This window comes from Lissotriton helveticus, chromosome 12, assembly GCF_964261635.1.
Source record: "Lissotriton helveticus chromosome 12, aLisHel1.1, whole genome shotgun sequence".
Taxonomy (NCBI): domain Eukaryota; kingdom Metazoa; phylum Chordata; class Amphibia; order Caudata; family Salamandridae; genus Lissotriton; species Lissotriton helveticus.
Genome location: NC_136073.1, coordinates 14,768,469 through 14,781,387, shown reverse-complemented (window position 1 = coordinate 14,781,387; position 12,919 = coordinate 14,768,469). Strand labels below are relative to the sequence as shown.

The 12,919-nt window shown below is 50.5% G+C and overlaps 1 protein-coding gene across 1 annotated transcript in view; it reads left to right on the top strand.

Moving 5' to 3' along the window:
- Positions 1-12,919, top strand: part of CELF5 (CUGBP Elav-like family member 5) — a 428,249-nt gene that overhangs the window by 394,188 nt on the left and 21,142 nt on the right. The window lies entirely within an intron of this gene.

Genomic DNA, 12,919 nt, shown 5'->3' with positions numbered 1-12,919 from the left:
CATCTCCCAGGGAGGGCAGAAAGCTGTCTGCAGGCAAGCCTCGAGTACATCAGTAACCGGGCACTGGAAACCATGAGCATCCAAAGTGGCAACCTATAAAGTTGCACGTTGCATGCACAGATTCTTTTGATGCCAAACGGTACTAACCTTAGTAGTCCCATTCTGAGGTTAGGAGTGCTGGGTGCCAGCCTGTAGCTAGCCTTTCCACAGTAACAACAACCACTTATGGTTTTTACTGCTGTAATATTTACAGGTACATGTTTCACTTTCTAACAAACAGCACCCTGTGTTAGGGCTTGTTAGGCCTGCCATATGGGTGACTTACACACATTAAAATGGGAGGTTTGGGCTTTGCCATTACTTTCAAAGTTGAGTTAGCAGGTTTAATCTGCCCTTCCAGTATGCAGTGGCAGACTGGGAGCAATGTGTTACCTTGTCCCACTCAGGGTGGCACAACACTGGTCCGGGGTACCCCGGTACTAAATTCTAGGGACTTACAAGTAAGTTAGGTTGTGCCAATTGGGGACAAGGCACTTAAACATACACCATTTTAAGGGTCAGAGCACATGCACAGAGTCCTGTTTAGCAGGGTTCAGGGCATTTTAGAGTAATTACACCAGTACCTAGTAGTCAATGTGGGGGTAAAAAGGTGGGGTAAACCTGCAAAAGACTTTCCTTAAAATTAATATTTTAAAGCTCTATCATTAACTGACCAGTCAGAATGAACTGCCTCGGGTGCTGCAATCAGTCATTAGAGCAGTGTGCTGTCATCAAATGCCAACACCAACTTCCCCTCCATCAACCATGCTTATTTGTCCAATTATTTGGGTTTCCTAATAGAGACATGCTGCAAATTCTTCACCTTTTGAATATTTCACAGGTGTAAGACTGAGTCTGGAAATTGTTTGGCAGTACCTCTGTGAACCAGAAGGTGGTGCCAAGCGGCTCCACACCAACGCCACTCCACTCCCGAAAGGATATGCAGGGCCTAGCTAAGTACCACTCCCGCAGGCTGAAATCAGTTCTTTTCACACCACTAGACAAGTGCCCTGAGCTCTCTTTCATCTCTGACACTTACATTCATATTTTTTCCAATTTTTTTTCAGTTTGCAAAGATGTCACCCCCTCAAATGACAGGTTGCAAGCCTTGTAGGGACTGTCACAAACAAATGTCTGTAGCGAACCCACATCAGGCCAATGAACCCGAAGGTCATCAAGGAATGCGCGGCAAAACTCTACATTCTGCATCGTAGGATCTTCATTGATAGTCATAAACATTGAATAATTCCCCGCAGCCAACCTCTGAAGCATCTCTGCCGATTCCAGGAACGAGATCGAGATAGAACTTTGGACATTAAGCGTGACTTGGAAAGGTCCCGTCGCGGAGCCTTCTTATGCTTGGAGAGGAAAAGTTACTTCTCTTCCAGGGGATACTCATTAATAGTCATAAACACTGAATAATCTCCACCCATGAGCGGGAAGGTTCCCGCTCATGGGCGGAGATTATTCAGTGCTTATGACTTTAACGAGTATACCCCTGGAAGAGAACTAGGATTACAGGTAAGTAACTAATCCATATCTACAGTCCTATTTTTATTTATTTATTTATAAAGTTTGATATAGCGAGAACTTGATACAGAAGGTTATCAGAGCGCTTTACAATTTGAGGCAATTAAAAGATCTTTCCACCCTATTCCCCTATAGTTCTGCATCGTATGTATCTTCATTGTGGTCATAAACATCGAATAATTCCTCGCAGCCTGTGCGGACCCCCGAACACCTTCTATGATATATAGATAGATAGATAGATATACCTATATAAACTTTAGGGAAATTAAATTGAAGAATGTTAATCACTGAAAAATTATTTTCCATAAAGTCTCAGTGTATTCGGTCAGCAATTAATTTTCCTTCAGAATGTTGTAGAATAGTTGACAGAGACTCTAACATAGCCATTGAATGCTCCACCCTTTGTCATGGAAAACATTCTGCCTGTGAACAAACAGCATGAGGAGAAAATGAAGCCAGTTAGGCTACCACTGATAGGAGCTACAAAAGAAGCTTGTACATATAAGATCCTGAGACGCACCATTCCCACAATGCACTGCAGTGGCAATTTGCCTGTGAGTGTCCGGTCTTTTTTCCAGCTCCTTCAAGCAGGATCTCTGAACACCTCAGGTGGTTTTTCACACTTCTAAAACATTTCTCTTAATATTCAGTACTTGTAAAAAAAAAAATTTGCATTCGACAAGTTGACACCCCTTTTGTCAAGTAATTTCATTTTGTTTTGCTATTTTTGACTGGAGTTTTTTAGTCAGAATGCCTTCTCTTTCGGCCAAATGCCCATCATGTGGAAGAAAGAAGGTGAGCACTGATGCTGATAAAGTCTGTGCAGCGTGTCTTTTACCTAAACCTCACAAAAGAATGTGACATTTGTCAAGAAATTATCAAAAGAGGACGCTTAAGGACAGATATGGTTTGATACAAGACTTGAAGGCAGAACTACAAAGAAAGAAAAGAAAGAGAATGGAAAGGTCCTCCTCTCATCATTCTGAGGAGAAGTGTCAAAAATCAGGTATAGACTCCCACAGGGGGAGAGCTAAAGACAGAAAATCTCTTTCTCAACATCGGCGCCATTCTCATCAGCGCCATTCACCGACGTCAATAACATCAATATTGCCATCAACAGGTTTGGACCAGTCTTGTTCGCCATCCAAGGGAGGGTCACCGTTGACGCGCCATCATCACTGCTCGGAGTACAAGTCGGCGGCGAGAATGTCATCACCGCTGTTGACGCTGACGACTATATCTGAAAGAGACACGTTAGTATTAGATTCCTTACCTTAGAATATCCCCAGGCGTCAGACTGGATCCGGAAATTTTTGCGTAGCAGTACCCTTGCGCGTCGGTAGGCGTCGTCTGCGGCTCCGCGTCCGTCGTCAGCGTCGTGGGCGCCGGGATGACGTCGTCGGAGTACTTAGACGCCGCCTCCGCGTGCTGACGTCAGTTCTTCTTTTTTCCGCGCCAGCAAGCGCAGATCTGGGAAAAAGCAGAAACCCTAGTCTTTTTTGACTAACTTTTTTGATCGATTTTGATCATTTCTCGAAGTCTTTCGACTCCGATCGGTGCTGTAGGGATGCCCGGCTTTAAGCACTGCGAGGATTGCGACCGCACGATGTCGGTCACGGATCCTCACCACCTGTGCCTAACTTGTCTAGGCGTCGATCACGACGACAAGGCCTGCTCCGACTGCCGGACCCTCTCTTCGAAAGCCAGGCGGGAGCGGTCCCGCAGGCGACTCGAACTCCGGCAGTCGGTCCCGCGCCGCGAGAGGTCTCGGTCCCATGGGAGGTCGAGGGACAGGTCGCGGGCTCGGAGCCACCACAGCTCCGAGAGTAGGCCGCACTCCTCCGGGTCGAAGTCGTCGTCAGGTAAGAAGCACAAGAAGTCCAAGCGGCGTCATTGCTCTTCGGACTCCCCCGGACGCTCGCGCGATGCGACCGGGGGTTCGGGTGACACCACCCACGCGGCTCCGTCGGAGTCGCGGGCGCCGCGTTCAGCCCCACACCCTCCGGTACCTGGGCTCAACGCGACGCCGGAGGAGGTCGAGCGCTTCCTCATGGCCATGAGGAAACTCTCTCCTCCGACGGGCTCCGCGGTGCCTTTGGGCCCAGCGGACCCGTCTGGGACCCCTAGCGGGTCGGGGTCGGCCCGACGCCGTTGGGTGCTGCGGCCCCGACGCCGCCGACGCCTTCGGGCCCGGCGCCGCAGGTTCCCGTTATCCCGACACGCCGCCGGCGCCTTTGGGCCCGGCGCCGAGGGGTTCAGTTGTTCCGGCGCCGCAGGACGCCGCTGGACCTCCTTCGGGTTCTGGTTCATCGCCGGTGGACCTTACGACCTCCCCGGCGTCGGACCCTCAGGTGTCGCCTCCGGCGCCATCCTCGGGCGGCGCCGTCCCCGGTTCCACCTTCGTTCCTGTTCAGGCGCCGGGACGGCCCCGATGGGTGCCGCTCCAGACGTCGTTTGGAGAGTTTCACTTCTATGAACAGGCCCCTTTGGTTGAGAACCCTGAATTTCAGGAGATGGGTGATGAAGAGGACTGGGAGGGGTCTGAGGACCCTCTGACCAGAGAGTGTCAGTCTTATGAGGACTGGGCAGGAGACCTTGGGGAGGCCAGTGGCCTGGACACCTCTCCAGACACTGGTTTTGTCTCCCCTCCTACCGTGGCTTCGGAGGAGGGGGCAACTTACAGTGTGGTGTTGATGAGGGCTGCCAAGGCCTTGGGCCTTGAGCTCCCCGTCGCGGCCGTGAGGACTAATCTCCTCACTGAGGTCCTTAAACCGCAGTCAAGCTCGGACGAGCCTCTGCTGCCCTTCATTGAGGCCTTAACCGACGTTCTTCTGGGCACTTGGTCCAAGCCCGCTACGGGTTCGCCCGTAGATAGGAACGTGGCCAGACGCCACCGCCCAGCCCCGGGCGACCCATGTTTCCTGTCCACCCACCCCACCCCCGAGAGCCTGGTCATCCAGGCCTCCAATTCCCAGACCGCGTTCCCGTCGGCCCCGCCGGACAGGGAATCCAAAAGGTATAAGCAGTATGGTAAAAAGATCGTCTCATCCCTTAGTCTGGGTCTGCGGTCTTCCAACACCGCATGCCTCTTGGGCCGTTACACCCACTCTCTGTGGGATACGGTCGCGGAAGTGCTGCCAGAGTGTCCGTTGGAGGTACGGGCCAAACTCGGCCAAGCCCTTGTGGAGGGCCGGGATGCAGCCAAATATTCCATCCGGTGTGGGCTGGATACCACCGACTCGCTAGGTAGAGCGATGGCAACGACGGTGGCGGTCAGACGCCACGCCTGGCTGAGGTCCGCCAACTTTTCGGCAGATGTCCAGAACACATTGATGGATATGCCGTTCGATGGCCGTCGCCTCTTTGGCGACAAAGCAGACCATGCGCTTGAGCGCTTTAAGGACTCCAGGTATCAAACACAACAAGGGCACCCATACGAGTCAGCACAGGACCTCGGGGAACTGTGTACCACCACTGTCTCGGCCAATCCAGTGCAATTAAAATCATTCTGATATTCAATTTTTGTTACTTTTGGATTATTAGTGGTACGAGTGGTATTGGTGGAAAAGTGTAGGCAAATAGTTGACCGGTTGGTCAAAAGGGCACTGCCCAGAGACTGTGGTTGGGGAAATCCTGGACGCAGAAGTCTTGACATTGTATGTTTTGCATTGTGAAGAATAAATCAAACGTTGGAGCACCCCATTCCATGAAGATGTTGTTTAGTACCTCATCATTGAGCATCTGTTTGAGGCATGAAACTGTCTGAGGAAGTCTGCTTCTGCATTTTGGATTCCAGGAATGGGGACGGCTGTTATTGATTGCCCTCTTGCTAGTGCCCAATGCCACATCGTCTGAGTTTGGAGAGACAATTGTCTGGATTCTGTTCCACCTTGTTAGTTGATATAGTACATTGTAGTGGTATTGTCCATTTGAACAATCAGATCTTTGGAAGCGAGAGAGGAAAGAAAAGACTTGAGAGCTGGATGTACGCCTTTGAGCTCTAACACATTTATGTGATAAGACTTTTCCTTTTGAGACAAGCACCCTTGAATCGAAAGTTGGTCCTTATGTGCGCCCCATCCTGACATGAGGTGTTTGCGATGATAGTCTGTGAGGGCGTTTCCTTCTGATTTCTGGGATTTGGTCCACCGGGTGAGAGACTGACGTGCACTCTGTCAGATTCATCTTCCCAATAACCAATTCTCTGCGACCACTGACCCTTTAGGCAAATCTGTAGAGGTCTCATGAAAAACCGTACATTCAGAACTATGATTATGCAGGATGCCATTGATTCCAGAAGGGATTCTATCTGATGGACAGCTGGTTTGACTTGCTGCATTATTAACTGTAGACATTTCATTTGAATTGATGACGCTCTCTCCTCCAAGGGAAACACTTTTGCCTTTTGTGTATCTATTGCCCCTAGAAACGTGAGGCACTGAACTAGACTGGTGATCGATTTTTCTGCATTGATTTGTAAACCCAGCTTCTATGATAGGGTTGTTGTGGCTATAAACCAGTTGTCCAGGCATGGATACAGAAAAATACCTCTCTTTCTTAGATGCGCTGCTACCACAGTCGTGCATTTGGAGACGGTTGGGGGGGGGGAGGGGTTGGGGTGGGGGATGGGAGGAAAGCTGATTTGAGTCTGAAAGGAAGCACATCTTATTGATAATGATCTGTTCCCACTAGGAATCTTAGAAATGGTTTGTGACGATGAGCTACTGGAATATGTAAATATGTATCTCGTGGGTCTACTGCACAGAGCCAATTGTTTTTTCTTATGTGGGTAAATACTTGATGGAGGGATAGCATCCTGAATTTTTCCTTCTTTATGTAGCTGTTGAGGAGTCAAATATCCAGAATTGCCCAAAACTGTTTGGAAAGACTTTTCTTTTAGACTAGAAAGTATCTTTTCTATTGCTGTTTTCTGCAGTAGAACATGCATCTCTGGTAGAAGGTTGTCTAGATGAGGCATTGTAACTGGCAGTGGACGAACCTATGATGGAGTGTTCGTGTAAAGGAGCGCACACCCATTTTGAATGATATTTTGCACACACTTGTCCAAGCTTATGGCTTTCCACTCTTCAAGGGAAGAATTTCACTCCCCCCCCCTCACAGGAGTAGGAAACTGAAGGGGGTGTCTGATTCTCATTGTTGTGTGATGAGTTTATGCCCTTGGGTTGAGAGGGCTTAGTTGGGGTGGACCTCCTTCTTTGATACACATTTTGATATGGCCTTTGAGATTGCCGCTGTTGTTGCAAACACTGTTAAGGCCACCTACTTAAATGAACTAGATCGTAATAAAACTGCCTGTCCTATCTATATCTGTTTTGTTGTTTGAAGGCTTTATTTTGCTGTTCAAGGCCAACCGTCTTTAATGTTTCAGCCTCATTTTTCATTTTTAACATCTCTTCCTCAGTATGTTGGCCAAATAAAGAGGAACCTGAGAACGTCAAATTATCAATGTTGAACTGGGCATCGGGCTTTAGTGAAGATAGTCTACCGATGCACTAATCGATCAGATGGAAATGAAGGAACCCTCATTCACCTTTTCTAGGAAGTCTTCTTGTCTGTGAGTTGGTAAATAGACATAAAGGCCTTCATTCAATCCCAGATTTCTTTGTGACATCTGCCTAACGGGGCAGCAGCATTGGCATTCTTTAAATGGGTGGAGGCTTTTCCACAGACTTTCTTACCAATGTCATCTATTCGTTTACTCTCCCCTTTGGTATTTCTGTCGATTCCACAGCAGATGCATGTATTCACCTCACTGCCACTGCAATGATTGGATCCGGTTTCGGATCCGTCCGTAGAAAATTTGGATCCTGTTGTGAAGGTCTGTACTTTTTTAGAAGCATTTGTGTAGCAGACTTCAGTGTGGTGGCAGTATGGAGCATTTTCTCTACAATGTTCAAAAGACAGCGAAGAAAGGTCTTGGCATTGTTCTTGGCTGCAGAGTTTCCAAGATTACCGATACTGTTGGTTGAGGCGTAGCCACAGTAATATTTAGCTTCATAAATAACTCTTCTTACTAACTCCTGAAAAGTGATATTTGTCGATAGATGAAATTGCAGCATGACACTGAGGAGAAATTGGGATGTAGGACAAATGTGTTGAGGTGGAATAAGGTGATCTTGGCCTTGATCTGGACTGTGATTGGGTCATGGATTCTCAGTCAGAAGGCGTCCTTGGTGGCAGAGTTCTAATCGGAGATGAAACTTTCCATTTTCTAATAGACAAAATAGACTTTGCTTTTTGAAAATCTTTCCATCGGAGACAGATTCAAAGGAATCTGTACAGGATTGTCTGCAGGTATTATTTGCATTGTAGAAAGAGGTGTGGTCTCTGATTGATCCAGTGGAACCTCTGACTGCTCAGACACAGATGAATGTGCAGAGGGAGATCTGGACCATTCAAGAGAAGGGGATAGGCTGACTTGAGGTACCCTCGATGTTGAGGGAGGTGTGATTGATGTCATGCAAGCCTTCTTTGCTTGAACCGGCGTCTGATGGGGAAAAGTGCCTTTTTGACCTAGAATTAGTCTTTGTTTTCGACTACTCCGACTTCGACACAGACCGCCGGGATCTCTATGTCAATCAGTGACTTTTTGATGCTTATCAAGAGTGTGAAGATGGTGCTGTCGCACAAGTTACTACTTGTGTAACGATATATCTGTAAGAGACATTAGTTAGTATTAGATTCCTTACCTTAGAATATCCCCAGGCGTCAGACTGGATCCGGAAATTTTTGCGTAGCAGTACCCTTGCGCGTCGGTAGGCGTCGTCTGCGGCTCCGCGTCCGTCGTCGGCGTCGTGGGCGCCGTGATGACGTCGTCGGAGTACTTAGACGCCGCCTCCGCGTGCTGACGTCAGTTCTTAGACACAGCTTTTCCGCGCCAGAAACGCAGAGCCATGTTAAAAAACCAACACTGGTGCCATTAAAACTAGGGCCCTGAAATGGGACAAGCCTAACCCTAGATATTGGTTCGCAGAACGGGGAGGTTGGGTGAGTCGGTAAGGAATCTAATACTAACTAATGTCTCTTACAGATATATCGTTACACAAGTAGTAACTTGAGCATCTGAAAGAGACACGTTAGTATTCGATTCCTTACCTTAGAATAGATACCCCAGCAGTACCAACCCCGGTGGTGGGTCTGCGAACCAATAATCACACCAGAAAGTCCTGGAGGACGGAACGGCCAAAGAAGCCATCCCTCCGGACTTGACTGTCCAGGCAGTAGTGTCTTGCAAACGTGTGCAGCGATGCCCACGTAGCTGCCTGACAGATATCCTGTAAGGGCACACCCCGGCCCAGGGCAGTTGTAGTTGCCGTGGCTCGGGTGGAATGAGCCCGTAATCCAACAGGGAGTAACATGCCTGGATACACAAGATGATCCACCGGGAGATGGTCCTCTTGTGCACCGCTTTCCCCTTCTTAGCGCCCACGTAACCAACAAAGAGTTGGTCATCCACCCGGAACTGGCGTGTGCGATCCAAGTAAAATGAGAGCGCACGTTTTGGGTCCAGACGGTGGAGCCGCTCTTCCTCTTTAGAGGGATGCGGTGGCGGGAAGAAGGTTGGCAAGGTGATAGACTGCCCGATGTGGAAGGCTGTGACAACCTTGGGCAGGAAAGATGGTTTGGTACGCAGCACCACTTTGTCCGGATGGCCAGAAAGGAAAGGTGGAGTACAAGAATGGGCCTGGAGCTCACTCACTCTCCTGGCAGAGGTGATGGCAACCAGGAAAGCCGTCTTCAAGGTCAGAAGGCGAAGAGGACAGTTGTGAAGTGGCTCAAAGGGAGCGCACATCAGAAACGTAAGAACCAGGTTCAAGTCCCACTGAGGCATCACAAACGGAACAGGAGGAAACGTGTGAGTGATGCCCTTTAGAAATCTATTTACAATAGGGGACTTGAACAAAGAAGGTTGATCAGGCAGCCTCAGAAAGGCTGAAAGGGCAGAAAGATAGCCCTTGATAGTGCCCAGAGCAGAGCCCTGCTGGGCAAGAGAAAGAAGGAAGAGAAGAACCTCAGAAAGAGGGGCAGCAAGAGGATCCACAGCCTTTGCTCTGCACCATGCCACAAATCTGTTCCACCTGCAGGCGTATACCGACTTTGTGGAGGGACGCCTGGCTGCCAGAATGACGTTACAGACTTCAGGAGGCAAGTCAAATGGCCTCAACTGTCGCCGCTCAATCTCCAAGCATGGAGGTGGAGACTGGACAGGTTCGGGTGGAGGACCGTCCCCTGCTGCTGCGACAGAAGGTCCTCCTGAAGAGGCAGACGAACCGGGGGATCGACTGACATACTGAGTAGCTCTGGATACCAGTACCTTCGTGCCCAGTCCGGAGCCACAAGGATGACTTGGGCCCGGTTGTGCTTGATCTTCTTCAGCACTCTGGGCAAAAGTGGTATAGGCGGAAAGGCGTACAGTAGACCGCAACTCCACTCGCGACGAAAAGCATCTCCGAGCGAGTGCCGCCTTGGAAATTCCAACGCGCAGAACTGATGACATTGCGCGTTCTCTTTGGTGGCGAATAGATCTAACCAAGGCTCTCCCCATTGCTGAAAGAGGCCTTGCGCCACGTCCGAGTTCAGACGCCATTCGTGATCCATCATGCACCGACGGCTGAGCTCGTCCGCCCTGGCGTTCAGAGAACCTGCCAGGTGTTGAGCCACCAGGGTCACGCCCTGGCGTTCCAGCCATTGCCAGAGGCGCAGAGCCTCCTGGCAAAGGGTCCACGACCCCACCCCGCCCTGTTTGTTGCAGTACCACATGGCGGTGGTGTTGTCCGTGAACACCTGCACTACACTCCCCCAGGCAGAGGGGAGGAATGCCTTCAGTGCTAGACGAATCGCCCGTAACTCCAACAGGTTGATGTGAAACCGGGCCTCCGCCGGAGACCAGAGGCCTCTGATCTCCGCCTCTCCCATGTGGCCACCCCAGTCCTGGAGGGACGCGTCCGTCACAACTACGTGCTCCGGTTGGGGAAGGGAGAGGAATCTGCCGCTGACCCAATCGCGGTCTGTGAGCCACCACTGCAGCTGTCTCGCAGTGCCCTCCGAGATCAGGACGTGGTCGGACAGGTTGCCCTGATGCTGGGCCCACTGAAACTTCAGGTCCCACTGCAGAGCCCGCATCCGCCACCTGGCGTGATGCACCAGTAGGATGCAGGAGGCCATCAGCCCCAGAAGCCGCAGCGTCAACCTGACCGAGACCCGGGATAACGGCTGAAAGATGGGAATCAGAGCCTGAATATCCCGGACCCACTGTTCGGGTGGATAAACCCGAAACCGCGCTGAGTCGAGAACCGCTCCGATGAAAAGGAGCTTCTGAGAGGGGCACAGGTGTGACTTCGGCACATTGATGGAGAACCCCAGCCGGTGCAGGAGATCTGCCGTAGTCTGGAGGTGGCTGACGACTGTCTGGGGCGAGCCCGCCTTCAACAACCAGTCGTCGAGGTAGGGGAAGACTGAAACCCCCAACCTGCGCAGATGAGCTGCGACCACCGCCATCACCTTTGTGAACACCCGTGGGGCGCTGGTAAGGCCGAAGGGGAGCACGGTAAACTGAAAGTGCTCGTGGCCAACCATGAACCGCAGGTAGCGCCGGTGGGCCGGCAGGACGGGATGTGGAAATAAGCGTCCTGCAAGTCCAACGCTACCATCCAGTCTCCTGGGTCCAGGGCAGCCAAGACCTGAGCCAGTGTCAGCATTTTGAACTTCTCCTTCCGGAGGAAGCCGTTGACGTTCCGTAGATCCAAGATAGGGCGTAGGCCCCCCTTGTCCTTCTTGGGTACCAGAAAGTAGTGGGAGTGGCAACCACACCCTACTTCTGGCCCAGGAACGCGCTCGATGGCCCCCTTGGCCAAGAGGGCCGTAACTTCCTCCTGCAGAAGTCGCAAATGATCCCCCGATACGCGGTGGTTCTGCGGTGGCATGGCTGGAGGAGTCGCCTCGAAGGGGAGGGAGTAGCCCCTTCGGACGATTTGCAGCACCCACCTGTCCGAAGTGACGGTGCGCCAGTGGAGGTGGTGATGGCGAACCCTGCCCCCCACTGGCGTCACATGGGCCTGAAAGCACGGACTAGGAGGGTTTTGAGGCGGATGCTGCGGGGGAAGGTGTGGACTGACCTCTCCGTTGACCCCTACCGCCAGGAAGGCGGTTCCCACGGCCGCCACCGCGTTGGGTATTGCCCTGCGGAGCATGGCTGGCAGCACGTGTGGGTACACCCCTTCCGTGGCCACGAAAGGAGTGAAAAGCAGCCGATTGCTGGCGCGGGGCCGAGAGGCCCAAGGACTTGGCCGTAGCCCTGGAGTCCTTAATTTATAAACACAACAGTGGTCCCATGCTTTTAGTGGTGAGCACACAATACAATATAGACACAATGGAAACTATATTTGGTTGGGTGACTTATCCAGCCGGAAAGAGGTCACAATTTTTACTGTAAAAAATTCACAAAGGATGCCTTCACAGTTCTTTAGGAGTAGAGCACAAGCCTGTACCCTACCGTTATCAGATTGGCATGGTGAAAAGATAGTTAAAAAGCAAAGAAAGGCATTTAGGCAGAAGCTAAGGATTTCTGTACCATAATCCATATGCAGAAATTCAAGTCACACCATTACATACGTATTTCATACATTGTAAATTTCATAGTATATGGTGTTACAACAAAGTCGACGACGTTTCGATCCCATTTAGAAAAATCAAAAGGATCATCATCAGGACAACATGATTGCCTAAACAGTATACGCCACAATAGCCAGGGGGCAGTAATGGGGGGCAGTACAAGCAGCCTTCTCATACACGGGGGAAGTGTCACCACCGCATCATAACGGCTACGATAGAAGCCGCGGCTGCCTTGGGCTTGAATAGGCGTGGCTGATTGCTCCGGGAGAATCAGGATCTGTCCTCAGATCGGGGCAGAAGTTAGTTCTTGCTACTAGGTCCGAATGGACCGTCGGACTCTTTTAATTAAAGAGAAACCGTGGAGACGCGCCAGCGGATTGCTTGGTCGCGCAAGGGGGGCGTAATTAAGCCCGCAATGGTCTTCCCTGACGGTAGCTGTGTCAGAGGACAGATCCTGATTCTCCCGGAGCAATCAGCCACGCCTATTCAAGCCAAAGGCAGCCGCGGCTTCTATCGTAGCCGTTATGATCCTTTTGATTTTTCTAAATGTGATCGAAACGTCGTCGACTTTGTTGTAACACCATATACTATGAAATTTACAATGTATGAAATACGTATGTAATGGTGTGACTTGAATTTCTGCATATGGTTTATGGTACAGAAATCCTTAGCTTCTGCCTAAATGCCTTTCTTTGCTTTTTAACTATCTTTTCACCAT